The sequence below is a fragment of the Vulpes lagopus genome, chromosome 17 (genome assembly GCF_018345385.1).
Source record: "Vulpes lagopus strain Blue_001 chromosome 17, ASM1834538v1, whole genome shotgun sequence".
NCBI classification, from domain to species: Eukaryota; Metazoa; Chordata; class Mammalia; order Carnivora; family Canidae; genus Vulpes; species Vulpes lagopus.
The window spans coordinates 23,522,442-23,534,879 of record NC_054840.1 but is presented as its reverse complement, the minus strand read 5'-3'; the positions used below and the strand labels follow the sequence as shown (position 1 = coordinate 23,534,879).

The 12,438-nt window shown below is 37.9% G+C and overlaps 1 pseudogene; it reads right to left on the bottom strand.

Annotated features, from left to right (window-relative positions):
* Positions 1–7,849: 7,849 nt before the first annotated feature.
* LOC121477389 lies at positions 7,850–11,911 on the bottom strand (annotated as a pseudogene).
* Positions 11,912–12,438: the final 527 nt, after the last annotated feature.

The following is a 12,438-nucleotide window of genomic DNA, read 5'->3' as shown; positions in this document are numbered from 1 at the left end:
TTTTAAAAAAGATTTTATTTATTTATTTATGAGAGACACAGTGAGAGAGAGGCAGAGACACAGGCAGAGGGAGAAGTAGGCTCCATGTGGGGAGCCTGACGTGGGACTCGATCCCAGGTCTCCAGGATCAGGCCCTGGGCCAAAGGCGACACTAAACCGCTGAGCCACCCAGGCTGCCCCATTTAAGTTGATTTTGATATAGGTGTAAGATAAGGGTCCAATTTCATTTTCCCAGCACCATTTTTTGAAGAGACTGTTCTTTATCCATTGTGTTTTCTTGGCATTATTGTTAGTTGACTTGGTAATGTGTGTTCTTGGCACTAAGACTAGTTGACTGTATATGTATGGATTTATTTCTGGGCTCTCTATTCAGTTCCATTGGCACATACTTCTAGTTTTATGCCAGTACCATACTGTTTTGATTACTGTAGTTTTGTAATATAATTTGAAATCAGGAGGAAGTATAATGTTTCCAGCTTTGTTCTTGCTCAAGGTTGTTTTTGCTCTTTGAGGTCTTTTGTGGTTCCAGATGAAGCTTAGATTTTGGTTTTCTTTCTTTCTTTCTTTCTTTCTTTCTTTCTTTCTTTCTTTCTTTTTTTTTTCTATTTCAATGGGAAATGCCATTGGAATCTTGGTGTAGGGATTACTTGAAATCTGTAGACCACCTGGTTTAGTTTGGATAAGTATGGGCATTTTAACAATATTAATTTTTCTGAACATGAACCCATGATATTTTTCCATTTGTATCTTTTTCAGTTTCTTTTATCAACATGTTATGGTTTTCAGTATACAGATCATTCACATCCTTGGATAAATTTATTTATAAATGTTTTATTGATTTTGATGTTACTATCAATGGGATTTTTTCATGTATTTTTTATTTTTTAAGATTTTATTTATTTCTTAGAGAGAGAGAGAGTCTGTGTGCATGGAGGAAGGGGCCAAGGGAGACAGTCCCCATGCAGACTCCCAACTGAGCGAAGAGCCTGACACAGGGCTTGATCTCAGGACCCATGAGATCATGACCTGAGCCAAAACCAGTTAGACACTTAACTGACTGAGTCACCCAGTCACCCCAATCATGATTTCTTTTGCTAGGTTTTCAAATTTCAGCTTTAAAAATTTAAGATATAGTTGACATAATATTGTTTGAATTTAGGATATATAATGCATTAACTTAATACATTTATAGTAATACCTCTGTCACATAATTATCTTTCCTTACTTGTGGTGGGAAGAATTTAAGATCTACTCTCTTAGAAACTTTGAAGTTTATGATACAGTATTGTGATCTATAATCATTATTCAATATATTAGCTCTCCAGGGCTTATTTATCTACTAGTTGCAAGGTTGTACCACTAAACAGTGTATCCCCAATTCCCCCATTCTGTAGCTCCTGGTAACCACTGGGTCTACTGTCTGTTTTTATGAGTTTAGCTCTTTTAGATTCTACATGTAAATGATATCACACAGTATTTGTGTTTCTCTCTGACTTACCTCACTTAGCATAGTGCCTTCAGGTTTCATCCATGTTGTTGCAAATGGCAGGATGTCTTGTCAGACATTTATGCTGTTTCCATATCTTGGCTATTGTGAATAATGCTTCAGTAAACATGGGAGTGCATCTCTCTCTTCAATATCCTGTTTCATTTCCTTTGGGTATATACCCAGGATTGCTGGATCAGATGGTGGTTCTATTTTTAATTTTTTGAGGAAACTGCAAATTGTTTTCTATAGTGGCTGAACCAATTTACATTCCCACCAGTAGTGAATGAGGCTTCCCTTTTCTCCCTATCTTGCCAGCACCTATTATCTGTTATCTTCTTAATGATAGCCATTCCAACAGATAATGAGATGAGCTCTCAGTGTCATTTTGATTTGCATTTCTCTGATGATTAGTTGAGCATCTTTTCATGTACCTTTTAGATGTCTTCCTTGGGAAAAATGTTTATTAATTCTCCTGCCTATTTTAAGATAGATTTTTTTGTTATTGAGCTGCAGGAGTTCTTTCTATATCCTGAATGTTAGCTCCTTATCAGATAAGTGGTTTCCAAATAATTTCTCCCATTCCACAATGTGCCTTTTCATTTTTTTTTTATTGTTTCCTTTGCTGTGCAGAAGCTTTTTACTTTGATGTAGTCCCATTTGATGATTTTTGCTTTTCTTGTTTGTGCTTTTGGTGTCATATCCAAAAAATAATTCCCCAGACCAGGGTCAAGGAGCTTCTTCCCTATGTTTTCTTCTAGATATTTCATGCTATCAGGTCTTATATTTAAGTTTTTATCTCTTTTGAGTTAATTTGTTTGAGTGATGTAAGATAGCCGTACAATTTTTCCAAGTTTTCTGCTTGCAGTTATTTTGTTCTACCAGCATCATTTGTTGAAAAGGCTATCCTTTCCCCATTGGGTATTTTTGTCAAGTATTAGTGAACTATATATGCTAGTGTTTATTTCTGAGCTCTCTGTTTTGTTATTGGTCTATTTGTCTATTTTTATACTGGTATTATGTTGTTTTAATTACTGTGACTTTATAGTATAGCTTGAAATCAAGAAGTGTGATGTCCTCAGGTTTGTTGTTGTTGTTCTTCTTTTTCTTCTTCTTTTTTTTTTTTTTTAATTTATTTATTTGAGAGAGAGAGAGCGAGCACGTTCATGAACAAGGGGAGGGGCAGATGGAGGGAATCTTCAAGCTGATGCCGAGTTCAGAGCCCACTCTGGGCTCCATCTCATGACCTGTGAGATTGTGGCCTGAGCTAAAACCAACTGTCAGATGTTTAACCGACTGAGCCCACCCAAGCACCCTTGTTCTTTCTTCTGATTGCTTCAGCTATTCGAGCCTTTTATGGTTCCATACAAGTTTTGGGGTTGTTTTTTATACTTCTTTAAAAAATACCATTGTAAAAAGAAAAAAAAATACCATTGTAGTTTTGATAGGGATTGTGTTGAATCTATAGTTGGCTTTGGGCATTATATTTTATCAGTATTAAGTTTTCCAATTTATGAGCATGGGAAATTTTTGGTTTGTCTTCTTCAATTCTTTCATCAAGATCTTATAGTTTTTATTATAAAGATCTTTCAATTCCTTGGTTAAATTTATTCCCAAGTATTTTGTTTTTGATGCTATTATGAATGAAATAGTTTTCTTATTTCTTTTTCAGATAGTTTATTGTTAGTATGTAGTAATAAAAGATATTTGTATGTTGATTTTATATCCTGCAACTTTACTGAATTCCTTGATTAGTTCCAGTAGTTTTTTGAGTGAGTCATTAGGATTTCTTTCTTTGTTTTTAACGTATTTAAGTAATCTCTACACCCATTGTGGGGCTTGAACTCATGACCCTGAGATCAAGAGTCACATGGCCTTCTGACTGAGCCAGCTAGTCACTCCTAGGATTTCTATGTGTAAAATTGTGTCATCTACAGATAACAGTTTGCTTCTCTGTTTCCTGTTTACAAACCTTTAATTTCTTTTACTTCCCTAACTGCTCTGGCTAGGACTAACAGTATGGTGTTGAATAAGAGTGGTGACAGTGGGCATCTTTGTTTTGTTCCTGATCTTAGAGGGGAAGCTTTCAGTTTTTCATTATCAAGTAAAATATTACCTGTAGATTTGTTATATATAGCCTTTATTATGCTGAGGTATGTTCCTTTTATACCCAATTTGTTCAATTTTATCATGAAAGATACTGTGTTATTGTCAGATGCTTTTTCTGCATTTATTGAGATATTCATGTGATCTTTATTGTTCATCCTGTTACTGCAGTGTGTCATATTTATTGATTTGCATATGTTAAACCATTTTAAATCCCAGGGATAATCTTATTCACTTAGTCATGGTGAACCCTTTCAGTGTGCTGTTGAATTTTGTTTGCAATATTTTGTTGAGAATGTTTACATCTGTATACCTTAGGAAAATTGCCTGTAGTTTCCTTTATCTGGCTTTGGTGTTAAACTATGCTGGTCTCATAAAATGAATCTGGAAGTGTACCCTCCTCTTCAGTTTTTTTGAGAGTTCAGGAAAGACTGACATTAATTTTTCTTTAAATGTTTTTTAGAATTCACTGGTGAAACCATGTGTTCCTGGGCATTTCTTTTTTGGGGAGGTTTTTGTTTACTGATCCAACGTCCTTACTCACCATTGGTCTGTTCAGATTTTCTATTTATTCATGATTCAGTCTTGGTAGGTTATTTGTTTCTAGAAATTTATTCATTTCCTCTAGGCTATCCAATTTGTGGGCATATAATTATTCATAGTTTCTTATCCTTTGGATTTATGTGGTATTATTTGTAATGTCTCACCTTTCATTTCTAACTTCATTTATTTGAGTTTTCTCTCTTTTTTTCCTAGTTTAAAGATTTGTCGATTTTTTTTCCCCAAAAAGCTATCCTTTTAGTTTTGTCAATCTTTTCTGTTGTTTTTGTAGTCCCTATTTCATTTATTTCTGCTCTAGCCTATGTTATTTCCTTCCTTCTACTCACTTTGGGCTTAGTTTGTTTTATTTTTCTAATCCCTTGAGATGTAAAGTTACATTGTTTATTTGATATGTTTCTTTTTTCTTAATATAGGCATTTATTGCTATCAAGTTCCATCTTAGAATTATTTTGCTACATCCCATAAGTTTTGATATATTGTGTTCCGTTTTTGGTTGTCTCTTTGTTTTTGAATTTTCCATGTGATTTGTCTTTGACTGATTGGTCTTCCAGGTGTGTGTTGTTTAATTTCTACATATTTTTAAAATTTCCACATTTCTTCATGTTACGATTTTTAGTTTCATACCAATAATGATTAGAAAGATAAAGATACTCAATATGCTTTTCAGTCTTAAAATTTTTCAGGAGTTGGGACACCTGGCTGGCTCAGTTGGTAGAGCATGCAACTCTTGATCTTGGGGTTGTAAATTTGAGCCCCATGTGGGGTGTAGAGATTACTTAAGATCTTCAATAAATGGTGTTGGGAAAATTGGACATCCACGTGCAGAAGAATGAAACTAGACCACTCTCTTTCACCATACACAAAGATAAACTCAAAATGGATGAAAGATCTAAATGTGAGACAAGATTCCATCAAAATCCTAGAGGAGAACACAGGCAACACCCTTTTTGAACTTGGCCACAGTAACTTCTTGCAAGATACATCCATGAAGGCAAAAGAAACAAAAGCAAAAATGAACTATTGGGACTTCATCAAGATAAGAAGCTTTTGCACAGCAAAGGATACAGTCAACAAAACTAAAAGACAACCTACAGAATGGGAGAAGATATTTGCAAACGACATATCAGATAAAAGGCTAGTTTCCAAAATCTATAAAGAACTTATTAAACTCAACTCAAAGAAACAAACAATCCAATCATGAAATGGGCAAAAGACATGAACAGAAATCTCACAGAGGAAGACATGGACATGGCCAACATGCACATGAGAAAATGCTCTGCATCACTTGCCATCAGGGAAATACAAATCAAAACCACAATGAGATCCCACCTCACACCAGTGAGAATGGGGAAAATTAACAAGGCAGGAAACCACAAATGTTGGAGAGGATGCGGAGAAAAGGGAACCCTCTTGCACTCTTGGTGGGAATGTGAACTGGTGCAGCCACTCTGGAGAACTGTGTGGAGGTTCCTCAAAGAGTTAAAAATAGACCTGCCCTACGACCCAGCAATTGCACTGCTGGGAATTTACCCCAAAGATACAGATGCAGTGAAACTCCGGGACACCTGCACCCCGATGTTTCTAGCAGCAATGTCCACAATAGCCAAACTGTGGAAGGAGCCTCGGTGTCCATCGAAAGATGAATGGATAAAGAAGCTGTGGTTTATGTATACAATGGAATATTCCTCAGCCATTAGAAATGACAAATACCGTTTGCTTCAATGTGGATGGAACTGGAGGGTATTATGCTGAGTGAAGTAAGTCAATCGGAGAAGGACAAACAGTGTATGTTCTCATTCATTTGGGGAATATAAATAATAGTGAAAGGGAATATAAGGGAAGGGAGAAGAAATGTGTGGGAAATATCAGAAAGGGAGACAGAACATAAAGACTCCTAACTCTGGGAAATGAACTAGGGGTGGTGGAAGGGGAGGAGGGCGGGGGGTGGGGGTGAATGGGTGACGGGCACTGAGGGGGGCACTTGATGGGATGAGCACTGGGTGTTATTCTGTATGTTGGTAAATTGAACACCAATAAAAAATTAATTTATTTTTTTTAAAATTTTTTTTATTATTATTTATTTATGATAGTCACACAGAGAGAGAGAGAGGCAGAGACACAGGCAGAGGGAGAAGCAGGCTCCATGCACCGGAAGCCCGACGTGGGATTCGATCCCGGGTCTCCAGGATCGCGCCCCGGAAAAATTAATCTTATTAAAAAAAAGATCTATGAATGAATGAGTGAATGAATGAATGAATGATAATTGTTAAGGCTTGTTTTGTATCCTAACATTTGATCTCTACTTGAAAATGTTTCATGTACACTTTAGAAGAATATATATTCTCTCTTTTTTTAAAAAAAAGATTTTATTTATTCATGAGAGACACAGAGAGAGAGAGAGAGAGAGAGGCAGAGACACAGGTAGAGGGAGAAGCAGGCTCCATGCAGGGAGCCTGATGTGGGACTCGATCCGGGTCTCCAGGATCACGCCCTGGGCGGAAGGCAGCGCTAAACCACTGAGCCACCCGGGCTGCCCAAGAATACCTATTCTCATGCTGTTGCATGGAATGTTCTGTTATGTTCATTTGGCCTAACGTATCGTTCAAGTCCAGTGTTTCTTATTGCTTTTCTGTCTGGATGATCTATCTGTTGTTGAACATGGGTTGTTGTACACCCCCCCCCCCCCGCATTATTATTGTATTGATGTAATTCTCTTAATGTATTCTGCTTTATGTATTTAGGTGCTCTGATGTTGGGTGCATATATATGCAATTATTATATTCTTTTGATGAATTGAATGAATGGCTTTCTTATCTCTTATAAATCTTGTTTTTTTTTATCCTAGAGCTGAAAATCATTTTATCTTTTCATTTTCAAAGCTCTTCATGTTCATGTAACTAAACTTCCTACAGCTATTTGGGAAAATAACAAATCTGTTAAAACCTTTCAATATTTTTCTGAATGCAAAAAACACAATTTCATTATTCCCATAGAGACTTCCCTCCAATATAGACTTGGGCATCTCTAGGCCAGGCACACAACTGTCATACTAGGCCTCCCTTGGCTGCTTTTCTGGCTGGGTTGCTCAGTCTCTTGGAGTCTATTCCATCCACTTTCCAAAGTTATGCCCTAATTTTGCCATAGCACATCTTCTAGGACACTCCTTAAAAATCATGTAGGAGGAGATCCCTGGGTGGCTCAGCAGTTTAGTACCTGCCTTCGGCCCAGGGCATGATCCTGGAGTCCTGGGATCAGGTTCCACGTCGGGCTCCCTGCATGGAGCCTGCTTCTCCTTCTGCCTGTGTCTCTGCCTCTCTCTCTCTCTCTCTCTCTCTCTCTCATGAATAAATAAGTAAAATCTTTTAATAAAAAAAATCATGTAGGAACTACATATATATTTAAAGATTTTTATTTTTTTAAAGTAATCTTAACCCAATATGGGGCTCAAACTCAAAACCCCAAGATCAAGAATTGCATGTCCCACCGCCTGAGCCAATGAGGTGCCCCGGAAAAAAAATATTTTTTTTTTCGAAGAAGGAGAGTCTTTGCATGCTTGGAAATATTTTTATTCAATCCTCATACTTAAGTTTGAGTGACTATAGAATTTTAGGTTGAAAATAATTTTCCTCAGAATTTTATTTTATTTTATTTTTTAAACATCACAAATATGTTTTTATTTTATTAAGTGTCTGAATTTTAAACAGATTCTTGGACTGGTGGTTCATATCCATCAGCTCGTTCAACTTTAGCACCAGTCTCATCCTCCGTAGCTTTTCCAGAACTACTAACTTCACCATGAAGCTCCATAAGTTTTCCCAATTCAAACTTGGGCTTCTTCAGCATTTTTACTTTTCTAACAAAGACATCATGGAGTGGATAAATAGACTGACAAGCTTTTTCTATATCTTTTAGATATAGACTGACAAGCTTTTTCTATATCTTTTCCAATGCTGTCTGGAATCAATTTATTGACCACTTCTTTCAAATCATTTGTCTGCACCTCTCAGGTCATGATTTCCATCTTTTTCCAGATTTGGTGGACCTGTTGGTGCTGAGCGTAAGAGGTCTTCCGAATCTGATTATTGCATTTTTTAGTAAAACCAACACAAAATAGACGAAGCAAATAGCCATCGGTAGTCTTTACATCAACATGAGCTTCAATCATGGTCTGCCATTTTTTTGACCATGGAACACATTTTGTCATGGGTAAGATCCATGCCATGGAAATTAGTCAGGCAATTTTTGCCCTGCACATCCTCAGTGATTAGCTTGAATTTCATAAATGCAACTTCATCATTCTGCAGATCAGCAAGGCTAACTTCAAAAACGCGACCCTTGAGACCATCAGATGCAATTTTGGTTCCTTGAGTTCTTGTGACTAGTGTTTTTCCAATATTTCTTATATTGAACATAGCTGGTGCTTTCACATAATACCAATCTTTCTTAGAAAATGGATCAACCACTTTCTTCTTGGCTCCCTTTTTGCCACCTTTTGTAAGGCACTTGTTCTTGCCGACCACCAAGGCGCTGCTCTGGGAGCTAAAAGACTCCTCAGAATTTTAAAGGCATTTCTCCACTCTTTTCTAGCATCCCGTATTGATCTTGAAAAGTCCCCTGCTATTCTGATCTTTTTAAAAGATTTATTTATTTATTCATGAGAGATAGAGAGGGAGAGGCAGAGACATAGGCAGAGGGAGAAGCAGGCTCCCTGCGAGGAGCCTAATGTGGGACTCGATCCCAGGACTCCAGGATCACGCCCTGAGTGGAAGGTAGATGCTCAACCACTGAGCCACTCAGGTGTCCCTATTCTGATTCCATTATCTGGTTCTCTAGGGCTTTTTGAAAATTATGTTTAATACTTTCTATGCCCCATGTGGGACTCAAACTCCTGACCTGGAGATAAAGAGTTACATGCTCTACAGACTGAGCCAGCCACATGCCCCATTATCTGGTTCTTCAAATGAGACCCGTGTTCTCCCTATTTCTGTCTCTCTCCTCTCCTCCTCTGCTGCTCTCCTTCCATCTCCTCTGTTGCATTCCATGCTTTTATGATTTTCTTCAGCATACTTTAACGTTTATGACATGGATTTGTGTGCCAGGTACTCAATGGGCATTTTCAATATAGAGAATTATTACCTCAGTTCTGGGAAATTTATTTGTATTTTATCTTAAATAAATCTACCCCCCCCCCATATTCTCTGGTCTCACGGCAAATTCTATTATTCTCCATCTCTTGGAATACTCTTAATTTCTTCTTATCACTCGTGCTTTCCACCTCTTTGATTTTCGTATTATGCTTTCTGGGAGTTTTCTTTTCTTTCAACTTTTTATTGAACTTCTATTCTACCCATCATGTCTTTAATTTTTGAAGAGTTCTATCTTGTTATCTAATTGTTCTTAGTTTTAGGTGTAATATACTCTTATTCATAGCTATAATATTTTATCTTACTACTCAGGTGTTGTTAATGATAATTTTTTTAGATATATTATTTTTAAAAAGATTTTATTTATTTATTCATGAGAGACACAGAGAGAGAGAGAGAGAGAGAGAGGCACAGACAGGCAGAGGCAGAGGGAGAAGCAGGCTCCATGCAGGGAGCCCGACGTGGGACTCTATCCTGGGTCTCCAGGATCACGCCCTGGGCCGAAGGCAGATGCTCAACCGCTGAGCCACCCAGGCGTCCCTGTTAATGATAATTTTTAAGTATTTTCTTCTGTTCTTTATATGGTTTGTGTTTTATATAAATCCCTCCATTTTAGTTTAACTTTTTAATTGAGGTATAGATTAATGAAATGTATATAGAATTTGGTTATACAACTTGATGAATTTCCATCTGATTACAGTCCTGTAACCACACCCAGATCAAGATACAGAATATTCTAAAAAAAAAAAAAAGATATAGAATATTCTAGTAACACAAAAAGCTCCCTCATGACCCTTTCCAAGCAATATAACCTCCTAAGAAGTAGGAGACTTCTTTTTCAAAGAAGTTTATTTATTCATGAGAGACACAGAGACAGAGACACAAGCAGAGGGAGAAGCAGGCTCCCTGTGGGGAGCCCGATGCGGGACTGGATCCCAGGACCCCAGGATCACACCCTGAGCTGAAGTCAGACGCTCAACCACTGAGCCACCCAGGCATCCCAGAAGTAATCACTTTTTACATTTCTATCAACAACAGTTTGTTTTATTGGTTTTCAGCTTCATATCGGTGGAGTCATACAGTGTGTCCTCTTCTGTGTCTGGCTTATTACATTCAACAATATTAAAGCAGTTTGATTCATCCATGTAATCAATGTAGCAGTTAATTATTTTGTTGTATAGTATTCCACTGTATAAGTATACCACAGTTTATTTATTACTTTCCTGTTGAAAGATGTTTGGGTTAGGCACCTGGGTGGCTCAGCGGTTGAGCGTCTGCCTTCGGCCTCTCTCTCTCTGTCTCTGTCTCTCATGAATAAATAAATAAAATCTTAAAAAAAAAAAAAAGACCTTTGAGTTGTCGTCAGTTTGGATCTATTATGATCTATTATGAATAAATCTACTAAGAGTATTCCTGTACATGTTTATTATAGATGTAAGCTACTCAGTTTTCAGGGGTATAAATTCAGGAGTGAAATTACTAAGTCTTAAGGTTTATAAATACTTAGCATTAAGATGTATTGTCAAATAGTTTTTCAAAGTGGCTGTACCAGTGTAACTTTCTGCCTGCAACATATGAAAGTTCTAGTTGTTCCATATCCTCATCAACACTTGTTATTATCACTCTTAAAATTTGTTATTCTAGCGGGTATATAGCAATATTTCATTGCAGCTTTAATATGAACTTCCCTGCTAAGCTTATTAGCTATTTGCATATACTTTTTTAAAAAGCATTTTATTTTTAAGTTATGTTTACACCAAATGTGGGGCTCGAACTCATAACCCTAAAATCAAGTGTCGTACATACTGCTGACTGAGCCGACCAGGCATCCCTGCATATCCTTTTTGTCTTTTTTTTTTTTTTTAAAGATTTTATTTACGACAGACAGAGAAAGAGAGAGGCAGAGACACAGGCAGAGGGAGAAGCAGGCTCCATGCAGGGAGCCCGACGTGGGACTCGATCCTGGAACTCTAGGATCACACCCCGGGCTGAAGGTGGCGCTAAACCACTGGGCCACCAGGGCTGCCCCTTTTTGTCTTATTAAGTAAAACTTTTTAAAGATTTATTTATTTACTTGGGGGAGAGAGAGAGAGAGAGAGCACAAGTGGAAAGGGCAGAGGGAGATGGAGAAAGAATCCCAGGCAGGTTCCCTGCTGAGTACAGAGATGCGGGGCTCCATCCCACAACCCTGAGATCATGACCTAAGATGAAATCAGGAGTCGGACACCTGACTGTGCCACCTAGACACTCCCTTATCTTTTTTTCTTATTTCTTTTTTTACATGAAATGTCTATTCAAGATTTTGTCCATTTTTTAGAAAATTGGGTTGTATATTATCTGTTCTGAGTAATAGTTACCTTCAAGAAATATTGGCTTAAAACCCCAGTAAACATTTTTCAACTTGGTTTTTGTGCATCAGGAAACCTGGTATGGCTTAGATGGGTGCTTCTGGCTTTTTTTTTTTTTTTTTAATGAAGTTGTAGTCAATAGGTTAACTAGGGCTGCAGTCATCCTCAGGCTTGAGTAGGATTGGAGATCCACTTCCAAGATGGCTTACTTACATGGCTGGCCACTTGGTGCTGCCTGTTGGCAGGAGGCCACAGTTCCTTGCCATGCGGACTCTTCCTAGGGTGGCTTGACATTTCTCACAACATTGCTGCTGGCTTTGCCCAGAGCAAGTGACCCAGGTGAGAGGAAGGCAGAAGCTTCCATGTCTTTTCTGACCTAGCTTTTGAAGTTATATTTTGTCATGTTTGTAACACTCTTGGTTGCAGAAGTCTGTCTAGCTCAGCATGTGAGAAAACTAACTAGACAAGGGTGTAAAAATCAGGAAGAAAAGACCAGTGGGGATTGTTTGGGGAGCTGGCTTCCAAAGGTTGTCTGCCCTTTTCTACATATTCTGGTAAAAATTCTCCGTCAGGGGCACCCAGGTGGCTCAGTGGTTGAGCGTCTGCCTTTGGCGCAGAGCGTGATCCTGGGGTCCCGGGATGGTCTCACGTCGGGCTTCCCACAGGGAGCCTGCTTCTCCCTCTGCCTGTGTCTCTGCCTCTCTCTCTGTGGCTCTCATGAATAAATAAATAAAATCTTAAAAAAAAAAGTTCTACATCAGATGTGGCAACACTGTCAGAATGACTTGCCCTT